At 31.4% G+C, this 25847-nt stretch overlaps 1 protein-coding gene across 5 annotated transcripts in view; it reads left to right on the top strand.

The window, feature by feature from the left end:
* Positions 1 to 25847, top strand: part of LOC126880259 (craniofacial development protein 2-like) — a 701034-nt gene that overhangs the window by 193429 nt on the left and 481758 nt on the right. Inside the window, exon 1 of one of the 5 annotated variants that reach the window (XM_050644030.1) lies at positions 15633 to 15840. The exons of the other annotated variants lie outside the window; for them this stretch is intronic. The gene's annotated coding sequence lies outside the window, so the exon portion shown is untranslated. Of the gene's footprint in view, positions 1 to 15632; positions 15841 to 25847 lie in introns of those variants that run through there. 5 annotated transcript variants of the gene reach the window in all.

Here is a 25847-nt window from a genome sequence, read left to right as displayed (position 1 = left end):
AAGGTTTACACAAACTTCTTTTTTGTACTTATACCGAGTGGTAGGTATAAGTACAGAAAAGAAGTTTGAGTAAACCTCTTGATAGGTATTAGTTACGTATCTTCACTCCCATTGGTCCCAACGTGTCGTACGGCGGCTCAAATCTTTGGAATCAGCCAACAGAATACAATGACTAGGGAGCGGATTTATATGCGATCAATTTTGATGAAATATTCGCATATATATGCGGTAAAAAATTACGAAATATGCGCAAGATATGCACAAAAATTAAAAAAATGCGCATTTCGGGAAACCACAAATTTTCTGTCTTATTTAGTAATCTTATTTATTATTTTTCAAATAAAATCATTTTTTATATATGCAATTTATTCACAGTTTTTACAAAAACTGCTACCAATAGTTACCTATTTAAAATAAAACAACAATATCACTATAAATATATCTTCGATTATAATTCACTACAATGTGTTTTTCCAAATTCTTTACGAGGAAACATATTCTTTGATCAGACAAAATATTTTTATAACTTGAAAAACTCCTTTCAACATCGATAATTGGTGCGTATTTAAAATAACTTGTTAATTTCCGTTAGAAAATCGTAAAACTTTGGCTAAAGGTGTAAATTCTCTTAACAATAGAGGATTTAAAAAATCACCAGAATTATAGGTAGGTACCTACCCTAATAGCACAAGGACGTCCAATGGACGTCCTTCACGGACTTTAGGGACGTCCATTGGACGTCCGTTTTCGTCCGAGGAACGTCCTTTATACGTCCTATTTTGGTCCAAATGTCGCGCTACCGAACGTCCATTGGACGTCCATCTAATGTCCGAGGGGACATATATTGGATCTTAATCGGACGTAAATTGGACCTTAATCGGACGTCCTAGGGGACGTAAATTGGACCCTAATCGGACGTAAATTGGACCTTAATCGGACGTAAATTGAACCTTAATCGGACGTAAATTGGACCTTAATCGGACGTAAATTGAACCTTAATCGGAGGTAAATTGGACTTTAATCGGACGTAAATTGGACCTTAATCGGACGTAAATGGGACCTTAATTGGACGTAAATTGGACCTTAATCGGAGTAAATTGGATCTTAATCGGACGTCTTAGGGGACGTGAATTGGACCTTAACAGGACGTCCAATTTTGGTCCAAATTCCACGTTGCCAAACGCCCAATGGAGGTCCACCTAACGTCCGAAGGGACGTTCGGTGGACGTCAATTGGGCCTTCATAGGACGTCCCAGTTTGGTCCAATGTATTGCTGCCGATCATCCATCTAACGTCCTGGGAGGACGTTCGGTGGACGTCTAGAGACGATATTTATACCTGTGGAGAATGTATTGTGGGAAATAAAAAATATTATTTACATTAAATTATAATTACATTTCTCCAAGAAATTAACGCACCACCTTAAAAATGGGCCATTTTTGATGTCTCGAATTTCCTAAAGCCATTGTCCCATCTAAGTGATTTTTTTAATAATATTATAGCCTAGGCTATATGGGCTACCTCCATAAGCTTGTCATGCACGGGGAGCTATACTGTAATAATATTATATCACATCGCTGAGGGAACTCTACATTACATATACTTTTCGAATCAAAACTTTTATTCTCTTAATATTATTACTTAAAAAATATATACTACATTCGTCTCGCTAAACTCGAAAAATAACTTATAAACCATAAAAATCTCCAAAAATATAAATGACATAAATGAGAATTGGCACAATTATTATTATGGTTTTAAGTTGATTTTTCGGATTTAACTACAATATTATGCAAAAAATTATGTTATATCGCAGATTTAAAATGGGTTTATCTCGAAAACAGTTATATTAAGTTTAGCGAGATGATTGTAGTACACTTTTTTTAAGTAAAAATATTAAGAGAATAAAAGTAGACTGGTACGCAGTCTGATTTTTGCATAAGAGTTTAATGAAATGGTAACAAATCAATTGGAAGTTCTGTCCGACAAAATACATGGAACGTTTTCGGTAGTCTGATGTTCCAAGTTTTTAACCTGTTCCACAATTAAAACTTCCCCGGTTCCAGTATTCCCGTACATCAAAGTTTGTCCGACTAGACACCGTGAAGCTATTAACAAATTTTCAGCTTGCTGTTAATCAACTTTTTTTATTACGCGGGATCCAGGTCTATAAATGAATACAATAAATAAGTAGGTAGGTACATATTATACACTTATTTATACGAGTACAATTAATAGTAGAGCTGGTTTTTGGGATGTTACAAGCAGCATTTGCATTTCCACAGAGATACTTATGACAGAAATAATAAAATACCGAGACGGACTATTATTATAATAATTTACAATAGGACCCGACGGCCGACGCTATAGGGACAGGTAAAATTTATGACTGAACAATGCACCGAGCATCGATACAAGCAATATGCACCGGTCGAAGGTTATTTTTTATTGTGCCAAATGGACGTATATAGTACCTACCTTTAAAAATCGAATACACAAATTAAAAGATATTTAACAACCATAAAGATTTGTCAAACTCTATCACCGACTTCATGAAAACAAGTATTACTACATTCTTTGATGGTTTTTGCTGTAAATTTTAAAGGATTGACATGAAATTTGGCATACGCATAGCTAACATGCCAAAGAAAAAAAGTGATATTGTGCCAATGTGTGCTATTGCCCTGGGGTGAGTTTCACTCTTTCTCTGGGGTGAAAAACGTTCAAAATAAGTCCGGACTTCGATAAACTGATTAATATTAAGCAACCTTTATTCCATACTTACAAAGTATGTGTACTTACAAATTAGTATGTGAATTTGGGGGGTGAGTTTCACCCCGAGGAGGGGTGATATACAAAATATAGATAGATACCCAAAAGATATACAAAAATGTTTCAAAACATCGAAAAAATGTGGTAAAATGCAAATATACATATCATATTATGATAAAATTGCGATTTTGGCGATTTGCCTTTTTGGATAGAATGATGATGATGTTGATTAGGATAAAACTGCGAAGAATTTTTTTATCGAAATATAGTAAAAAATATGAAAAATATACCAAAAAGCTTGAAAAAATATGTAAGTATGTAAGGAAAAACATAAATAATTAAATAAACTTTTGACAACACAACACAAAAGTTTGAAACACTCACTATTTGGATTGGTTGTCCTGGCTTGTGATTTTCTTCTTTGCAGATGACGCTCACGGATCGATGTCAATGTCCAACGGACGTCCGAGCACGGACGTCCAATGGACGTCCAAAGGACGTTCATATTTATTCAACACGTAAGTACGTCCAACGTCGGACGTCCGAAGGACGTTCATTTATAGTCCATCCGCATTAGGACTAAAACTGGACCTATTTTGGGCACACGTACGCTCAACTTCAAAAAGATGCTCTCAATATTCATCTGTAGTAAGGATACATTGATAAAAATTATATTTTTGCTTATTAGAATTAACCACCAAACTTCTATCATCTTGGTAACGGGAATAATAAAACATTATAAAGTCCACTTTACATCAACAATAATTGAACAAGAAATTGACGACAAGTTATTCAAGGTCAAATTTGGCTTATACAAAACACAATTCTACTTCCAATTTTGCCGTGAATAAACAGAAAATAAAGAAATTTGACAAAATAAAACATATCCAATTGTTCTATTTCATCAAATTCCTTCATTTTCTTTTACAAATCATACATTTTGTACTCGTCAAATTTGGCCTTGAATAACTTGTTCAATTTCTTGTTCAATTTATTGTTGATGTAGAGTGGACATAACGAATAATTTACCGATCAGATTTTCACACTTTACATAAAAACAAAAACATGTATTAGATATTAAACTACATATACAGTTTTGAATTAAATATGATTTATAATCTTTTCCATTTAAACTATTTTATTAACATAATTAAGTTAATATTTTATTAAATAATTTTGCTGTTTAATCCCCTTATTGGTAGAATATGTCCAATATGGACGATTGGAAAAGGTCCGTATTTCGTCCGAGTACGGACGTCCAAAGGACGTTAATATTTATTCCACCCGAAGGACGTTCAACACCGGACGTCCGCAGGACGTACATATTTAGTCCACCCGAAGGACGTCCAACGCCGGACGTCCAAAGGACGTACATATTTAGTCCACCTGAAGGACGTCCAACGCCGGACGTCCAACGCCGGACGTCCAACGCCGGACGTCCAACGCCGGACGTCCAAAGGACGTACATATTTAGTACACCCGAAGTACGTCCAGCGTCGGACGTCCAAAGGACGTCCGTTTATGGTCCATGGACGTTAGGACCAAAAATTGACCTATTTTGGACGTCCAAAGGACGTCGTGTGCTATTAGGGTATTAAATATAACAAAAGTATATAAAATTCGGATTTCCGGGTAAAACATCCTTCGTCATTTTAACATCCTACAATCATTTCATAACGGCGGCGTATTATCCTATAAGTACTTTGTGTAGAGATCGTTTATTTTCTAAGAAAAAATGAAAGGCGGTTAATGAGCTGTCTCTCTTGGTTCTCGAATTAATACAGACCACAGCCTGTGCGTGGAAATATTTTGTCGAATTAAAAAATTTAAATTTTGTTTTGGACTAATGAAATAAAACATTTTAGTAGTTCCAAAATGACACAAAATCTAAGCATCGGATAAAAAATTTTATTTGAAGAAAGTGTATTTTTTTGTTCTTCTTAATGGCGGTACAGGCTCGTTTTTTTAATACTGTATTTAATTACAGAATAATTTTCAAATATTACCTAATATATTTTTCAAATTGGGCTCTGTACCGCCATTCTTTATTATATTACGGATACGTGTGCCAAATATCTTGAAAAAATATTCAAAATTACAGCCGCAATCTTGGAACGCGTTTTGTCTACCTGTTGATCGCTACTGTATCACCTTAAACAATTTTTTAAACAAATTCACAAAAATAATTTTTTCATTACGAACGATTTTTTAGATAAGTTGGGTTATTCTGAGCAAAAAAGGTATCTTGAGATTTTTCTCTAAAATTGATTTTTGTCGAGTTATATGGCCATTTTCGCATTTTTCAGGTTTTAAATCGCGTATAACTCGACAACAATCAATTTTAGAGAAAATTGACAAGAGACCTTTTTTGTTCAGAATGTCCAAAATTATCTAAAAAAAAATTGTTCAAAGTGAAAAAATTATTTTTGTGGATTTGTTTAAAAAATTGTTTAAACAATTTTTCGACCACGGCACCTTGTGAATATGTTATAAGGACCTCTTTTTGAGTAAGTTTGTGCAAAAAAATCGAATCGGAATAATTTCACTAACAGGGGCGACGATAAATCCGGGACTATAGCGCTAATTATTAATAATTAAAAATAACAGCTTTGTAATAAAATAATGACAAAAATCTCTTAAGGACCTTGAAGCAAGGGTTTGAAACTTGATCTGCTCACTTTTTAATTTCATAATAATAACTTTTAATCGAGTTATTAAGACTTAAAAATGGCCATTTTCGCATTTTTCAAATTTTTAATCGCATATAACTCGACAACAATCAATTTTAAACAAAAATGGCAAGACACCTTTTTTGCCCAGAATGACACAAGTTATCTAAAAAAAATTGTTCGAAATGAAAAAATTGTTTTTGTGAATTTGTTTCAAAAAAATTTTTTAAACAATTTTTCGACCAATGCACCGCCCGGCACCCTTTGGATATGTTATAAGGACCTCTTTTTGAGTCAGTTTGTGCAAAAAAATCGAATCGGAATAATTTCGCTAGCGGGGGCGACGATACTGCCCGGTCTACTTTTGATGCTGATGGTGATAGAATAGATACTTTTTATATAACAAAAATAAAACTTTTTTTAAACTCTTTAAAAAATTTGTGGGGGGTTTTCCCCGAAAAGTGCGTTATTTTTTGGACATTTTACATTGAACTAGTCGATTTGGAATTTGACGAATAAGAACCAACTTTTGATTAGCTCCAACTCTGTTTTTATTGTGTGTCCAGACTTCATACATACATCATTTTTTTTACTGTTTTATAAGCTTTATATTTGCTAGGAATAGTTTTTCGATCAAATACTTACTTTTTGATTTATTTGCGAAAAACCATCTAAAAACAAAAGTTACAAGGAATTTAATTAGTTTATCCACTTACGGACTTATTTGGACCTATATTTTTTCACACTCGAGAAGGGGGTGGTACTCATCCCCAGAAAAAAAGCACACACTGGCACTCTGATGTTCATTTCGCGAAATATCGCAGGGTTCGTATTTAAAATTTTTAATTTACTCCTCACCCCTTTCCGTGGGGGTTCGTTTTTGGTATCATTCGATAGACTTTTGAAAAATATTGAACACGCATTTTTTAGTTTTTCGATCTGACGTTCATTTCGCGAAATATTCGCTTTTTTGTGAAACTTTGTGACTCGCCCATCATTTCTTCAGATTTGGGAACACTTAATAATCGGAGGGGGCCAAGTCAGGAGAGTAAGCCGCATGAGAAAGTAATTAGAACCCCAACTCGAATTTTTGCTACTGTCACAACGCTCTTGTGAGTCGATGTATTGTCTTAGGTCTTGAGAACACTTTTTTCTTCTGCTTATGGAGTCGTTTTTCATTCATCACATACCGGAACTCACCACATAAATTTTGAAGACCCTGACATCAAAACTGTATTAAATTATATGTGATCTAAGTAAGTTAATGAAAAGTCAGAATAGATAGAGTAGAACACTTATTGTAACAAGCAATTGGACATCGTAAGTTCTAATTTTTCACAAAAAGTGACCGGAAGTTGAACCGGCAGTCGATATTTGAACCCTTCGTGTAACTTTTTGTCAGCTGATATGACGGATGAATTTTGTTCACCTACAGATATGGACGAACAGACAGGCATGAAACCGGAAGTATGTATTTGTTCTGGTCTTTCTTAGTCGTGTTGACCAATAGTTTGTACTATTTCGACGAATTTAAAACAGTACTTTCGGTTGAAACTCTGGAACAGGCAGTCCGAGGTCAAACTTCTCACATGTAAAATCATATTTTGGTTATAGGCTTTCATTTGACACCTTATTTGTCATTCTTTCTGTCCTACTAATAGACGAGTTGTGTTTATTGACGGACAGACATGGATAATTCTAGGTTTTCACATTTAATGATAAAAACAATAATTATACAATTCAGTTAACCTGACTATATCATTGTGATAATGACTTCTTATCTAAAAGTGACAACGGCAATAATTGCCGTTGTAATAATTATTATTCCATTCACTCACGATAAAATATCGCAAAACCTCCAGATTTTAAAGAACCGCTTGGATTGACATAAAATTTGGCACACACGTAGCTAAAATGCCAAAGAAAAAAGTGAGATTATGCCGATATGTTCTCTTGTCCTGGATGTGACTTTCACCCCTTCTTGGAGGTGAAAAAACATACGTGCAAAATAAGTCCGGAAGTGGATAAACTGACTAATTCTAATTCTAAGCAAATTTTGTTCTATAAAAGTTTTAGGTGAATACTTTTCGAGGTATGTGCGAGTGAATATGTTTATTTTTCATAGAAAAACACGTTTTGGACGGATTTTCGCAAATAACTCAAAAAGTAAGTATGTACATATTTTATCGAAGAAAATATTCCTAGCAATAATATAGCTTATGAAAAAGAGGTGTCAGTATAAGGTCTGTAGACCCAGTAGAAGCAGGGTTGCAGCTAATGAAAAATAGGTTCTTATTCGTCAAATACCAAATCGAATATTTCAACGTAAAATAACCAAAAAAATAAAGCACTTTTCGGGAAACACTCATCATAACTCTTTTAAAGTGTTTAAAAAAAATTTTTTTTGGTGTTTTTAAAACAGTTTCTAGCGTGAAAAGTAAGCAAGTTACGCTGAAAATAAAATCGTTCGCTTTTTTTTGGCAAAAGAAAGTCATGAAAATTAATTGTTACCGCTTCACACGTTACTTTAGATAAATGTATTGTTTATACAGGGTGTCTCCGAAAATAGTGCGTTCCTTTAAGGTGTGGATATAATACACAATTTAGAACAAAAAGGTGTTGTAACATTTTTTCCTAAAGTTAACCGTTTCAACAAAAATTACGTTGTTCTCCATAAGAGTAAATTTTTATTTTCATAAATTTATATGACCTGGCAACATGGCGTAGAAGAACCTGTGACTGTGAAATTTAATCTAATGGGACCCCTTGTTTATTTACTAATTGAGTATCAATTTGCATATCAAAATGTATTTTCGTTTTTTGGTCAAACGGCTGAATTTAGAATAAAATGTTATAAGACTTTTTTGCTCTACATTGTGCTTTCTATCTATACCTTTAAGGAACGCACTATTTTCGGGGAAACCCTGTATATGATCTGTAAGTTGCATTGGTTCAAAATGCTTATTTTTGAAAGGGGTTTTGTTGAAAGGCCTCGAACGAATCACTAGTCACGAGTATGTATATGCAAATTTTGAACAGCCATATCTTAACCAATTTTTGTCTTCCAGAAAATCAAAAAATTCCAAATATTTAAAAAAGCAACACCTACATTTTTTACTCTTTAAGATATTTGGTATCACTAATAATTTTTAAGTTATTTTGACAAAAGTCTTTTTTTCAAAATTAAAGATTTAAAAAAATTTACTTTAAAACCAAATTTTTCCACAAATAAGCACTTTGAACTGATGAAACTTACAAACACAAACAATACATAAAGTTACTTGTGAAGTGGTAACGATTAATTCCATTTGGGCTGTTAATTAGAGGGAGTTTTTAGAATATTTTTAACCAAAAAAAAAAGGAACAACTGTATTTTGAGCGTAACCTGCTTACTCTTGCTGCTGGAAACTTTAAAAAAAAAATAAAAATAAACGTTTTCTTAAACACTTTAAGAAAGTTGTAATAAGTTTTCCCAGAAAAGTGTTTCATTTTTTTTATTTCACGTTAAAATATTCGATTTGGAATTTGAGATATAAGAGCTTATTTTTCACTATAGTCTGTTTTTAAACAAGAGGAGTCATTCAAATTTCCCGCGCCATACACCTTGTTTGTAATTGGTACAACCTCAGGCAATTTTACTCATATCAAATTTTGACACTATTGGCATTTCATAGGTTAGTTTATTTATTTTATCAGCAATTTTTGTATTTTCTGCGTTCTTCCTTTTATTTTTAGATTTTTAGTCAAGATTACCGTCAAAGGCCGATATGATCAACCAAAAAAGAAGATTTATCTGATGATATTTTTAGTGACTTTCTTGGGTGTGAATCTGCCATTTAGTTTACCTACTCCTCTTGGTTTTAAAACAAAGCTTAGCAATAACTCTGCTTCTACTGGGTCTACAGACCTGACACATATACCATTTTTTCACTTTTTTATAAGCTATATTTACTATTTGCTAATTTTTTTTCAATAAAGTACCTACTTTTTGAGTTATTTGCGAAAAACCGTATAAAAACGTTTTTTTTTTGTTGAAAAATGAACATATTCACTCGCAAATATCTCTAAAAGTATTGACTTAGTTTAAAACGCTATAAAATAGAAGTTGCTTAGAATTAGTCAGTTTATCCAATTCCGGACTTATTTGAACGTATTTGTTTTCATACCCTATAACCGACGAAACTCACCTCCAGATCAAAAGCACATATCGGCACAATATCACTTTTTTTCTTTAACATATTAGCTATAGGTACGTGTCCCAAATTTTATGTCAAACCAAGCGTTTCTTCAAAATTCTGACCAAAAACCCTAAGTAAATTAAACGAAAATATAAAATGAATTTTTCAAACAAATATTTTAAGTCGGTATGAGAAATTTTAATTTAACAGATGAAATCAAATAAACACAATTCAACTCGTAAAATATTTAGACCCTTGCTTGGTAATCCAGCTGAACAGGTAAAGAACCTACCTTTTATGTAGTTTATAATCTGAGAGGATGGAATATTTTACCAAAATATTCCATCCTCTAAGTTTACAATAGACCTTTTCTACCTGTCCTCAAAAGATCGGTATTTTTAACTCGTGGCAACGTCGAAAAGCGGCAAAATGATGGGAAATACACATTTTTATGTGGTGGAAGTCAAAATGGTTATGAAGTGTAAAAATTTTTGTATATAATTTAAATTTTTAAAATTAAAATTTTAGAAAACTGAGAACGATACAGGGCGTTAAAAAATGCGCTCAACAAACATACACGAATTAAAATTCGAAAATGATAGTATTTCTTGGTGATGCCAAATGACTGCAACATGAAAAGATGACATAATGATAGCGGGATGTATATATATATATATATATATATATATATATATATATATATATATATATATATATATATAAAATGATGTTGGATAATCGAGTACAAATATAAAAATAAATAAGCAAAATCATTAATATATATATATATATATATATATATATATATATATATATATATATATTATATATAATATATATATATATATATATATATATATATATATATATATATATATATATATATATTGTTGTAATCTTATTTATTTATATGTGATGATATTCTTATATGTAATTTAATTTAATTAATGCATTAATGATAATCTAATTAATCAACCAGATCACATATCAATATGTTTTCAATCTCAGGGCGAATTATAAAATTACTTACTTACTTTCGTGACTTCTAAGTATTTCTCAGTGGTTCCTAATCGGGATAGGAAAAAAATAAAATAATACACACATATGGATTACAATTATAAATCGAAATTTTGTTTATTTTATATAAATGGCAATTACTGCTTAATATTTGTTAGATCTTATATTTATTTAATACAAACATTTAAAAATGGGAATCTTATTTCCTTTTGGTTTCCAATTTAAAATTTTTATTAATAATGAACTATTAGGATTAATTAGCAACAAATTGATTTAAGTTTGATGAAAATCTTCTGATATTAGCGATTATGTTCTTCAATTTTTAATGTGGTATTTAATACAAAAAAAACCATACATTCATGTCCTGACAAATGAGACTGACCTTTATCTGGTGAACTGCGAATGTCCTCACACAAAACCCGTTTTTTTCTACCCTTGGTTGCGATGAAAAACTCGTCCTGGCCTCCAGTAATGTTCTCTTTTGAAAACTACCTCGTATCGCTCTCGTTCCTGCTTTTCTCGTGATGCCGTGTTCTACCTTTTTCGAACCACTTCAATCAGCTACCGGGACACTCTTTGCTCAAGGAGATTCTTTTCTCTCGACTCGGCCTACCTCTCGTTCCGATGGGTACTCAACACTCACGGAATTATACCGGCTTTTTCACTCTTCGTACACTACCGTCTACCACTGGACTTCACCTCTCGACCGCTCAAAACATTCTGATCTCTCATCCTCATTCAATCCCCTACTTTCTCAATATCCCTTCCAGATTCAAAAATCAACATTCCACCACAAATTTTAATTCGCCGTATTCCTCAATACCAACTTTTAATCTTTCTAAATATGTTTAATGGATTTCAAGAAAAAATAATCATTTCCCAATTTAAACTTACTTTCTACTTTTTACAAAACTTAATGACCTATTATCTATTTCACTGAGTCTTATTTAGCGTAGGCTAATGATCGAATCTTCCGCGAAACACTATAATGGTCCGCGTCACTCAACTTGTTTATCTTAGGCGCATTGTTACCGAGTTTCGTACACTTCTTCGAATCACTTTCTTAAAAACTAAATATAATAATTTGTTGTATACAGGTTGTTCTAAATTTACATGCCCGTGGTTGAGAAAATTGAAGATCTTTTATATTAATTTGAATTTTGCTTATAATTAGAAATTTTAATTCTCCTATCAAATAGGAATATAACAATATATATATATATATATATATATATATATATATATTATATATTATATATTATTTCAACCTTGTTTATATATATATATATATATATATATATATATATAATATAGATGAAATAGAGAATGTGGAAAAATCCCCTTACGAACAATTCACACATCCACCATTTCGGGCTGGGAAAAATTTTTCGAATAGAATCAAAGATCCAAACACCAGTTCTTAGAAATGTGTTTCGCCCTCTTCAACCTCTCTGGGCTCGTCGGTAAAGACAAGAGGTTGAATATCTTTAGACACATTCTAATCAAAAAACAACATTCGAGACCTAGACAAGGTGTTTGGATTAGATTAAATTAGATTAATATATAATAATAATTAATATATATTAATATATAATAATACACTTAGACCAAAAAACAACCTAAGAACTGGTGTTTGGATCTTTGATTCTATTCGAAAAATTTTTCCCAGCCCGAAATGGTGGATGTGTGAATTGTTCGTAAGGGGATTTTTCCACATTCTCTATTTCATCTATTTGATTTCGTACGAGTGGTCGTTAAACCAATAACCTTGGATCTTTGGTTCACTGAGTGTGTTTCAAAGATCTACATCTTATGTTTTTAAATATATATATATATATATATATATATATATATATATATATATATATATATATATAATTTAGACCAGGAGTAATCTGTAAAAAACGTCTATTTTTGGATGTGAGAGGTGGCATTTGGATTTTTGCAGATAAAGTTAGGTGACACCTTCAGTAATAATAATTGACTTATGCTCCTTCTCAAATAAGCCCGGAACATTAATAAAAAAAAATTAATATATTTAAAAATTTCGAAAAACATCGATTTTTTTTCTGTTTTCTTTCGTTAACAAAGTCGTAGAGAAATAAAATAAAGATAATTAAATTTTGTATGATATACGACTGGTCAAAAATGTCTTAAGGTATTATAGGTCTGGATCCCGCGTATGAAAAAAAAGTTGATTAATAGCAAGCTGAAAATTTGTTAATAGCTTAAGGGTGTCTAGTTGAACAAACTTTGATATACGGGAACACTGGAACATGGGACATTTTAACTGTGGAACAGGTTAAAAATTTGGAACGGTCAGAACACGAAAACGGCACATTTATTTTGTCCGACAGAACAGACTTAAACTCTCCGAACAGAGATTAAACTCTCATGCAAAAATCAGTCTGCTATTTATCACCTGTCATAATTCCTGTCATTTGACATATTCTACATGTTCCACTCATTAAAACGCCCATTTGGTGATAAATAGCAGTCTGATTTTTGCATGAGAGTTTAATCTCTGTTCGGAGAGTTTAAGTCTGTTCTGTTTAAGACCGTTCCAAATTTTTAACCTGTTCCACAGTTAAAACGTCCCCTGTTCCAGTGTTCCCATATATCAAAGTTTGTTCAACTAGACACCCTTAAGCTATTAACAAATTTTCAGCTTGCTATTAATCAACTTTTTTTTCACACGCGGGATCCAGACCTATTCCTTTTTCTGCAATATAGCAATAAATACAAAATAAGGGGGCAAAATAAGCCTGTTGTTATTCAATGTTTCGTAACCACTTTGGTGGCACTTAGAACCTTAGTAATTCGCTTAGAAAATTCTTATATTTTACTTAAACGGTCTACCAAATTCCAATAAAATCGACCTAATAGATTTTGCATAATAAATTTGCAATCTAAATGTTTTTAAAAAAGTTCAAATTTTTTAAAATCTTTCTGAGCAAAAAGTAGAACATTTAGAAGTTGGCTAATTGTTTTACATATAAAGAGGTGCTCTACCTATCTAATACACTTTACAGAATTAAAATCGGATTATTTAAGGGGCCTCAGCAATGTTTTAAAATTATAAACAATTTTTTGGCTTATAAACAAATAGCTTTGTTTAATAATAAAAAAAAGAATGTGTGTGTACTTTGTAGGCACGTAAGAAGTTATACTTGTATTATATGATTTCTTAAAAATAAATATACGTTAAACAGTTTGTTTTAATTTTTTTAAACAGCAAACTAATTTTGTGCTTACCGCTTTCCAAAAATAAAAAAAAGTATAGGATTGCTCCGGATTCGAACTCAAAACCTCTCGATATCTGGCCGTATGCTATACCAAACACGCTACGAGGACTGTGTCTGTATCGGTTCGGACGTACCAAATGGCAATTCACGGTAACAAACAGACGAGGTATAATAAATATACAATAAATGTTTTAACAATATTCATCTTACTCCTGAAGAAGACAAATCCAAAGACACAAAAATTATAATAAATGTATTTACTAAAAACACTAATATATTCTGTTCACACCTTTTCTTGCACTGATATATTTATACATAACTTGAAAGATTTAGCAACTAAACTCCATACTGTCTGTGTGCGCATGCGCGCAGTATTATGAAATTTTACTCTCAATCGCGCCTAAAGAAGTATAACTTCAAAAATTAATTTTTAGCAATGGAAATAATCAAAACCGATATAATTTGACTTGAACTTTCAAATGCCGTCAGCAGAATTGCTATTTTATTTTTTAATCAAAAGTTATTCGCGTTCAAAAATTGCAATTTTTTGATTTTTTGAAAGTTCCACCGCGGTTATCTCGAAAACTATGCATCCTACGAAAAAACTTGTAGAATATTTTTTGCTTAGAATTACCCAAGAAATACAAAAAAATGTTTTATTTTGCGAAAAATCGATGTTATGTAATTCCTCAAGTTCTTTGTTTATAGAATCTTATCGACATCCGGATCAACTGTTACACAAAAAATTCGTGTTCTACGGGTCAAAATACATAAAAAAACTTTGTAAGTTTATCTAAATAAAGGAGCCCGTAGCACCCCTCCTGGCCGCAGCACTAATTTGTTTATAAGCCAAAAAATTGTTTATAACTTTACAACATTGCTGAGACTGCTTAAATAATCCGATTTCAATTCTGTAAAGTGCATTAGATAGATAGGTGGAGTGCTCCTTTATATGTAAAAAAATTGACAAATCTTTGTATGTTCTAGTTTTTGTTGTGCAAGATTTTAAAAAATTTTAATTTTTTAAAAAAAGTTTAGATTGCAAAATTATTATGCAAAATCTAGTAAGTCAATTTTAATGAAATTTGGTGGACGGTTTTAGCACATTACAAAAATCAAAAAACAAAAATTTCTAAGCTAATTAGGAAGGTTCCAAGTGTAACCTAAGTGATGGAAAAACATTGAATAAGGATAGGCTTGTTTTGTCCCCTTATTTTATATTTATTGCTATTTTGCAGCAAGGGTGATAAATTAAGACATTTTTAACCAGTCGTATCTGATAGAAAATTTAATTATCTTTGTTTTATTCCTATACGACTTTGTTCCAAAATGAATCGTTTTAAAGTTATAAGCGAAGGAAGTAGAAAAAAGAAAAGGAAATTTTTTGAAATTTCGAAATTTTTGAAATTTTTAAATATGTATTTTATATTTTTTATTAATGTTCCGGGCATATTTGCGAAGGAGCGTAAGTCAATTATTATTAACGAAATTATCACCTAACTTTATCCGCAAAAATCCGAATGCCACCTCTCATATCCACCTAAAAACAGATCCTTCCTGGTCTATTTCTAGTTATGAATAAATATTTAAAGAATATTAGTATAAATAAATAGGACCGACACATGGCCATTAATTAGAAATTGGGTAAAGTAATTTATTGTTAAGCCGGTCCTGTGTATCACCACGTGATTTTTTTCTATGGTATAACCGTGGTACCCCACTTTATCGTTCAACGAGTTGTGGTAACCACTACCTGTAGTGGCACCCGTTTATACCTTATGGCTCGATGTGACACCTCTTTTTAAGGTACTACTACGTGGATATCATCCCCCTCTTGATATTACAGGTATTTCGGGGGTAAACGTCAAGGACGTAGTTTGTGTTTGAATTTCGGGTTTGTGGGGGAAAGTGCCGTTTTTCTAGGATTATCTGCTTGCCTCCGAGAATTAGAACAGTAAAGTAAGTGTAAGAAACTCGTTAAAAGCATTTTTCAGGGACAAGGTTTTACGATTAAGGTCCTTAACGGTTTGAGTTCATTCAACTTATTTGTTGAAATAACGGGGCATTCTTCGTCTTTTTTATGATTTGATTGATCAGTATTCGTACTCTTAATAATAATATAGTATAAAATAATATACTTATTACTTTTAGATGCGTTGTTAATAGTGCAGTCACTGAAGGTTTTCACCTTCGATTTCGTTGAATCTCCATCGATTTTCATGAAAATTGGTGAGTAATTAGAGGTTGCCTCAAGGAACAAAGGTGACATGATGCCATCTTGCGCTTTTACTCTGGGGGTGGATGCCACCCCTTCCCGGGAGTGAAAATTATTTTATTAAAAATAATACCATAAGTCGATAGAGGGACAAATTCTAAGCAGAATTTGTTATATAAAGTTATTAAAATAAATAAACACTTTTTGAGTTATTAAAGACCAAAGATTTTATTTTTTCGTAAAAAATGCATGTTTTAAATCGGTTTTTTCACGTATAAATCAAAAACTATAAGCTTTTACAAAAAAGTTATTATTACTGAAATTGAAAATAATAAAAAATTGAATACATTAATCACATAAAGAATTAAACTAATGTTAGTTCAAAGTGAGTTATTGGCAATTGAATGTGTATTTTTTTCGACGAGTACTCAAATCTAAGTATTCAAGCTTAAATAACGGGAAAACGATGCAATGTATAAAATATTCCTGCTTAACATTTGTCAAAGTACTTCGGAATACCTATCAAATGAGCTTCAGAACAAGGTAATAGCGTCAAAATTAAGCTAGTTATAATAAAAATAAAAGAACCGTTTCGAATTTTTTAGGAAAAAGTGAAAAATAAAACATACGCCATTTCCACAATAATTAAAATTTATAGTAATCCTTACAAGAACTTCTTTATATTAGCATAGGTAATGTTTTCGATACTTTTGACCGGTTTAGAATGCATATTTTTGAAAAAAAGATATAATTTAAAAAAATCATACTCTTTAAAATTATTGTAATTCTCGTATTCTTTTAATAATAACCCCAAACATACTCAATATACGAAAAAAATTATATTTAACCAAATTTTACTTTTTTCTGTGCCAAATATTTTAGCTGTTTTACTATTTCCATAGGGTAAAAAATAACCGAGATAGAAATAAAACGTTTAAATCTTAAATTTTGCTTTGGGAACCATGCAACCGGTGTCATTTAACCTTTTATTTTTTAAAAAGTAAGGGGTCTAAAAGATTAGGTTCAACGTGGTTAAATAGCACTTGGAATTAGCTTTCAAATAGTTTTTAGATGAACCTGATATCGTAAACACGAACGGAGTTATTAAAAAAAAAACAATAACATTTTTTGGAAAAATTTGAAAAGATAAATTTTGAAAAAAATTTGGAGCATAAGTTTTAACGCTATTAACATGTTCGGGGGCTCATTTGATAGATATTTTTAAGTACTTTGACAAATGTTTTATAAGTTTACGTTATACATTCAATTACCTATAACTCACTTTTAGTTATCATTAAAAGGTTTTTCTAGTAAGGGGTTTATTTCATTTTTTATTAGCTTCAATTTTGATAATATTAACTTTTTTGTAAAAACTTACACTTTTTGAGTTATTGATGAAAAATTGGTTAAAAACATGCATTTTTGTAAAGAAAAATTCAAATATTTGATCTTTAATAACTCAAAAAGTTTTGATTTATTTTAATAACTTTATATAACAAATTTTGCTTGAAAGGACATCGCACACATTTTATGGAAAATATAATGTCACTCAAATTCAATAAAATTTATACGATTAGATTCGTTTTAAATTAACGATCAATTCTTATCATTGCGCCAACTCTTAATTATGATTGGCGCAAATTGCAATTAAAGTTTATCGAAATCACATTTTTGGAGTCCATAAAATGTTAGTTACAATCATTATTGCTCTGAGTGCTATTCATAACAGCTTAAATCCCGCTGGGCCTAAGCGGATTAGTGAAACTAATCCGCTGATTTATGGAGTACCGAAAGTCTGGGTATTTTAAAATATTTTTTCTCTCTCTAACTTATGTACCTACCCATTTGATTTCAGATTTATTTATATCAATTTCTGCTCTTATTTTTGAAAATAGAGAGTTGGCGCAATGATCAGATTTGATCGTTAATTTAAAACGAATCTATTGGTATAAATTTTATTGAATTTGAGTGACATTATATTTTCCATAAGATGTGTGCGATGTCCTTTGTCCCTCTATCGAATTATGGGGTTATTTTTAATAAAATAATTTTCACCCCCGAGAAGGGGTGGCATCCACCCCCAGGGTAAAAGCGCAAGTTGACACCATGTCACCTTTGTTCCTTGCTCCACTCACCAATTTTCATGCAAATCGATGGAGGTTCAACGAAATCGGAGGTAATAGCTCATATCCACCTTCAGTGACTCCACTATAAGTATATTTTGTACCTTACACACGATAAAATTAATAATAAAACAAAAGTACATAGTAGGGTATTTCTCCCTGTTAGTATCCCAAATTATTGCTTCCCCTTATACCTATTTGTTGCACTTTTAATAAAGTAATACAAAATTGTCTTAAAACAAATTGATACATTTACTTTTAAATTTTAACATAAATATTTATAAAATAATCAGTATCATATACATACAGGGTGTCCCGAAAAGATTGGTCAGAAATTATACCACAGATTCTGGGGTCAAAAATAGGTTGATTGAACCTCACTTACCTATATACTTACGGTGACCATATCTTTTTAAAGAAAAAAAAGTACAAAAAACAAAAATGTATTAAAAACGCAAAATGTATCTTGTTATTGGACAAATATAACTTTTTGGCATTAAAAATAAATAAACTATGTAGCTAAACATAAAAAATTATATCAATTAAACTAAACATAACACATTACATTAACTTTGAAAAAGTTACAAGCCTGTAATAATTAAGAGTTTTTAGATGAGAGACCTGGAATAGCCTCATCTTCTTCCGGTGTTTTGCATCATTCATATTTTTCTGAACTTAAAATTAATTTAAGAAGGTCCGGCTTCGACTGAAGTAAATGAAACATTTCATACAAGTCTCATCAAAATTTGCGTACACCAGCATCGCTGCCTTGAGAGTGATATGGACATTTGTGACTTTTCCGACGTCCAATAATAATTATTTATTACAGAAAATAAACGCTCGATAGCCGCACTAGTACCCGGAAGACAAAAAATAAATTCGCATAATATTTGTAAGTTTTTCAGTTTGAATTGATCTACATACTTAAAAACTTTAAGCCATCGATCCTGACTATTTCTTCTTCTCTATTCCACTCAGCAATTTTTTCACTTGTAGCCATGTCTTTCAAAATTCCCAGTTCGTCAAAGAGTTGATCTTCGTTTAACATGGTTGCCTTGATTTACAATTTATTAAAAGCTTCGAGAGAATAACAAACATCGTTCCATGTTATTTCACTTCTTATGCGAGCTCCACACTCTCGCCGAAGTCGATCGAGGTTCAACAAGTACGAGAGTGTAGACGGCCACCTTGTGTAACTTTGCCTCACTTCGTTCTACTTCCATTCTCTGTCGCTGTCGGTCTGGTCAAAGGGATCTTTGTCGCTATCGCACCGCTCTTTGTCGGTATCGCACTTCCTCGCGAAGTAGAACGAGTGTGTAGAGAGGGTACTTCGGACTTCGGTCAACTTTGGCGAAGTAACTTTGCTCATGTGGCAATTCTAAGTATGTTTAACATTAACAATTCCTTCGGTTAATGACTTGTGTGAGTAAGTTTAATATCATACTATTTTGACTCATGAGTTGTGAGAACATGTTTTTGAACTCGTTAAGGAATGTTATTAGTTGTAGCTCTATGTTAGTTTTAGGTTCTTGGTCGTGGTTGATTTGATGTGCTGTCACATTTGAATATGTTCTGTAATGATTTTGTAGAGTAGTGTTTAGCTGATTTGTTTCATTACTTACATGAGGGTTGTAAATGGTTTTTCTTTGGGGTTGTTGGTTTCCTCTTTTTGGCATATTTCTGGTTTCTACTAGTTCCATGTAGACAACACAGCCCTTATAGTTAGCAGGGTGATCTTGTTTGCATATGCATAGTGCACACTTAGCCGGAGTGTTTCTAGGTTTTTTTACAAGATTTTGTATCATGTTGTTCTCCACATGAGACATGTGTATGAAAATGAAAATTTGTACTACAGTTTTCTAAGTAGGTTACACATTTTGTGTAAAAATGTTTCACTTGTGCAGTGAAGTTTTGTGTACGACCACCGCACCATACGCCTGATGTCTCACATACTTAAAATGTTTTTAAAGATCATTCATAAACGCATTTACCAAACACTTGATATGGATATTGAAGAAACCCACTTTGGATTTACACTACTAATCCAGAGATGCTTGGATGTGAACCAGGATAATATGTACGTCTGTTTCATAGATTACAACAAGCCTTTCGATAAAGTGTGCCACAAAGAGCTAATGGACATCCTCAAAGCAAAACAATTACAATATGACCTTTGAATTACAACAAATCTATATTATAAACAGCAGGCACACATACGTATTAACGAACACACATCAGAAGAGTTCGAAATTAAAAGAGGAGTGCGACAGGGGTGTGTATTGTCACTACTACTATTAAATGCATACTCTGAAGAAATTATGAAAAAAGTTCTTGAGGGAGAAACAGCAGGAATAAAGGTACCTAAATGGAACGCCAATTAACAACATTAGATATGCGGACGACACTATCATAATAGCGGACAACCTCCAAGACCTCCAAAATCTAATGAACAAGATAGTTGAGTGTGGAGAACAATATAGATTATCAGTAAACATCAAGAAAACTAAATTTATGAGGATATCAAAAACCCAAAATAATGATGAAAGCCTGACAATTAAAGGTAAAACTTTAGAACAAGTTGAAGACTACAACTATCTTGGCACAATAATTAATCACACAAACGATTACTTACTCCAAAGAAATCAAAGTTCGAAAAGAGAAGACAAGAACCAACTTCAATAAAATAAGAAAGGTAGTTTGTGCAAGAGAACTGAAATAATTAAGACTTGAGAGTTAGGCTGGCAAGGTGTTATATTTTCTCGACTCTGTTTTACGGGATAGAAGCATGGTCAATTAACGCGTCGACTACTAAAAAGTTGGAAGGATTTGAACTGTGGGTGAAGGTACCTGAAGATAGCATGGACCGAGCCTGTAACAAACAACGAAGTCATGAGAAGAGTCAACAAAAGAATGGAAATATTGGAAACCATATATGTATACAAAAAGAAAAATATACAAAGAAATTTGTTTAAAAGTAGTAAAAGATAAAAATATTCATTTTTTAGAAAAAATAAGTACATTCGCGTGTCCTTAGAAAGGTTTTAAAGTACATTAGGATAATATTTAAAAATAAGTACTGTCCTACTTAAATAAGTACATATGGTCACCGTATATATACTATATTATATAGTCGAGGAAATGAAGCATTTTGGCTCGCAATTTTTTCGTCCAACATGGATTTACTTGATATTTTCACAGAAGGTAGGAAATAGTCCAAGGATCATTTTCTATATCATGCTGCTGTACGCTAAAACCTTGGGGGTAGTTGCCACCCCATCTCGGGGGTGGGAATTTTTTGTTACATTTTAACCGTGTAAATCGATGTAAAAAGTAATTTTAAGAAAAAAATGTTTTTTACATTTTCTTCGTAAAACTAATATTTTTCGAGTTATTAGTGGTTGAAAGTAACAGTTTTTCGACGGAAAAATCGACATTTTTAGAGGGTTTTTTGAGAATAACTCGAAAAATATGCATTTAATAAAAAAAAACTGTAGATATCAAAATTGTATCTTTTAGTAACACAAACGAAACTGTTTTTCTATAATATTTTTACGACCAATACAAACCGAGATACAGCATGTTAAAGGTTAGCTTTTTTCGTCAAATGCATAATTTGAAATAATCAAAGCCAAATAACGGGAAAACTTTGCCTTTTTCCAGGAAAACTTTCATGATATTTTTTCAAGCCTACAATAAGATCTTTCAAAAAAAATAAAAAAAAGTTTCTAGCATAAAAATTGAGCAACTTATGATCAAAAAAAAGTCGGTACCTGTTTTTCTCTACGAAAAAAACAGTGAAAACAACCCCCTAACTACCCTTGTAACTAAAAATTGGTCTTCGCCTTTTTGTAATTCCTTTTATATCTATATTATCAATACACCCAAGAAGGTTGACCTATTAAAAAGGCCTAATTTTAGAAAAATTGGAGTTTAAAGAAAAATTGATTTTATGCAATTTTGCATTTTTTACCATTTTCTTCAAAATATCTCCGAAAATACTGGAGATACGAAAAAAATGATAAACTACTAAATTGTAGCTTTTTTAATAACTAAAATTTCCTTATGCATAGATTTTCATTACAATGAAGCGAGATATAGCTGTTTAAAACATCTATTTACGAGCAAACATCCCCTTATTCGAGCCCTTTAAACCCACCTCATTTAAAAATTAAGGGATCTTACGGAATTTAATTTACACAGTCTTATTACTCTTCAAAAATTCTACAAAACTATTATTGAAAAAATTTTTATCGCCAAAAATGAAGGAGCTATGTTTATAAAACTATTATTTTTTCGAAAAATTCGAATAGTCCCCTTATAGAGCATTTTCAATGTACCTATATAATACCACAGAGCCGGTTCGTATACTGGATGACTAAAAAACTATTTGTATGTGTATTTTTATATATTTGTAAATTCGCATTTTTGTGTAAATAAATGTTTTTGTAATTCTTTAATACTACTTTTTTCTCTATAGATCTATTAAATTGTTGCTTATAAAAATTGCAATGTTATTTAGGGTGGTTTTTAACGGTTGATATATTATGATATTATATCCTAAAGCATAAAACAATCATTATTTAACCAGTCAAAACCAAATTTTACCTGTATTAAAGTTTACAATGTTTTTATATAATTTTTGAAAATAAGGGTAGTTTACACCCCTAAAAATAATCAACGCCCTTGAGCATGATATAGAATATGAAGTACAGGGTAAGATGATCCTAACCCCAAATTTTTATGTAAATTGATGCAAGCCGAAATTATTCTTTTAGGATAAGTAAACTTTTCATATATAGCTCCAACAAGGGTGGTTTTAAGGGTTGAAATATTGTGATATTATATCTTAAAGTACAAAACAATAATTATGTAACTAATAAGAAGCAAGTGTTGACATTATTAAAGTTTAAAATGTTATTTTATAATCTTTTACAATTAGGGGTGGTTTTCACCCTTAAAAACAGAAGCATACAACGGCTCAATATAGAAAATGAACTAGAGAGTGAAATGAGCCTAATCCCAAATTTTTGTACAAATCGATGCTGGACGAAAAAATTGCGAGGTTTTGCCATTTTTCCAGCTTCATTTCCTCGACTAATACAATAGTGCATACAAAAAAAGTTACAGCCCTTTGAAGTTACAAAATGAAAATGGATTTTTTTCATATATTGAAAACTCTCAAAGATTTTTTATTGAAAATGGACATGTGGCATTTTTATGGTAGCAACATCTTAAAAAAAATTCAAGTGAAATTTGTGCACCCCCCAAACTTTTGTATACGTTCCAATTAAATTATCATTGCGGCATCATTAGTTAAACACAATGTTTTTAAAACTTTTTTGCCTCTTAGTACTTTTTCGATAAGCCAGTGTTTATCGAGATATTTTGAATATTAATTTGTCGAATCCACCACATATTTGTATATGGTTAAGTACGATTATAGAGACCTGTTAATAATCTGAAAATGTATTTATAATTTAAATTTTTAGGTATATTTTGAAGCTACATCTCTATAAAAGGTGAGTTACGAAAAAAAAACTAAGAGGCAAAAGTTTTAGACACTGTGTTTAACGAATGGTACCACAATAATAGTTTAATTGGAACGTACACAAACATTTGGGGGGTTTAAAGGAACAAAACCCACATAAAATCTTTACGTAAATATATTGGAAAATAAGCTGTATCTCGATAAAATCTGGCTTATCGAAAAAATACTAAGAGGCAGAAAAGTTTTAAAAACGTGTTTAACTAATGGTACCACAATAATGAATTAATTGGAACGTACACAAAAGTTTGGGGGGATTTAAGGGTACAAAATCCCCATACATTTTTTATGGGGTGGATAAATTTAACTATAATTTTGTTTTAAGATGTTCCTGCCATGAGAATGATCCATGTCCATTTTCAATAAAAAATCTCTAATAGTTTTCGATATATTGAAAAAAATCGATTTTCATTTTGTAACTTCAAAGGGCTGTAACTTTTTTATGTACACATTTTTGTACTAAGGTAAGTTACGTTCTAAACCCGAAAAACTCATAAGCTAATTAGGTTAAATAGGGGAGTGCAATTAGAACGAAAAGATACAATGTTTCGGAAAAAATCAAACAAGGTCATATTTTTCTAAAACTTTTTTTGTTAGTTTATAAATATGTTAAAGTAAAAAGTTCTACTCACAAATTTCGCCGCTAATTGTTTATTAATTGTTTAAACAATAACAATTGTTTTGTATAAATAATGTTAACAATATGGGTGAATTCAACATTTTATTTTGATAAAAAATGTTTTTATTTTAGTTTTAATTATGCTGAACCCGAATCTAACATTACAATTTGCAAATTCAAAATGGCGGATTCAAAATGGCGGATTTTTTCCTAAAAATCCTTAAAATGTAGTTTAAAATCCTAATTTTTTTATAAAACGTGTTTGTTTACATATATGTGGATATTTTTGAGAGGTTGCTGAACCTGAATCAAATTTTGATAATTTAAATTATAAAATGACAGATCCAAAATGGCGGATAACTTAAAAAATAGTTGTAAAATCATAATTTCTTTACAAAATGTATTTATTTCTACATATATTTATTTCTGAGAGCTTTGATAAACCTAACTTAAATGTTAACATTATATATATATAAATCGGTTTTAAAACGTCTTGCGACGTTGTCCGATGCCTAATTTCCATGACACTCTATCATCCCATTGGCCCTCTCTAAGATCTCTTGCGCTCATCGCCTTCGTTACTCCCTCTCTCCAAGATTTCTTGGGCCTTCCTCTCTTTCTGCGGTTTGGTGGTACCCATTGCATAATTATTTTAGGGAGTCTTGAGTTATCCATCCTCTGGACGTGTCCGTACCATATCAGCTGTTTTCTTTCTATGTCTGTTGTTAGAGAGCCGTCAACCCCCATTCGCTGTCTTATAGTCTTATCTCATCATTACGTATTCTCTCTCTGCGTGACACTTCTACTGATCTTCTAAAAGCGTCCATTTCTACTGCTTCCAGTTTTCTTCTGTTGTTTTCGGTTATCCGCCAAGTTTCTTATAGACTGTTTTTAATAAGAGATTCGTAGATATTGTGTTTTCTTCTTTTTCCTATTTCATGATTCCACAGTACGCTGTTTAGACAACCTATTGTTAACATTATAAACTATAAAATTGCGGATCCAAAATGCGGATTTTCTAAAAAGAACATAAAAAATAACATTTTTCTAAAACATTTATTGTCTTTATTTTTAGCAGGTTGTTGAATCTGAATTAAAGATTAAAAATTTAAATTTCAAAATGGTGGATCCAAAATGGCGGATATTTAAATGAAAAACAAGTAGAATCCAATCAAAAAAATATGGAATTTCATTCTTAAAAAAAACATAAACAAATAATTTTCACAATAATATTAAAAATTAAAATGTATTAGAAAGAAAGAACAAATTATTCAAAATCTATCTCTTCAATATCACCTCAAACTACGCTGACATCTTCGCTTTCTTCAATTTCTTGTTCATTTAAAACGGGACAATTCAAACAGTCTTGTCCGAAACAATGAGAATAATATTGATAAAATATAATATTTTATATTTGCATATTAAGTGTTAGACCATGCACAGCTATTTATGACGAATAACTTT

This window comes from Diabrotica virgifera, chromosome 2, assembly GCF_917563875.1.
Source record: "Diabrotica virgifera virgifera chromosome 2, PGI_DIABVI_V3a".
Classification (NCBI taxonomy): domain Eukaryota; kingdom Metazoa; phylum Arthropoda; class Insecta; order Coleoptera; family Chrysomelidae; genus Diabrotica; species Diabrotica virgifera.
This window is presented reverse-complemented; position numbering and strand designations above follow the sequence as displayed.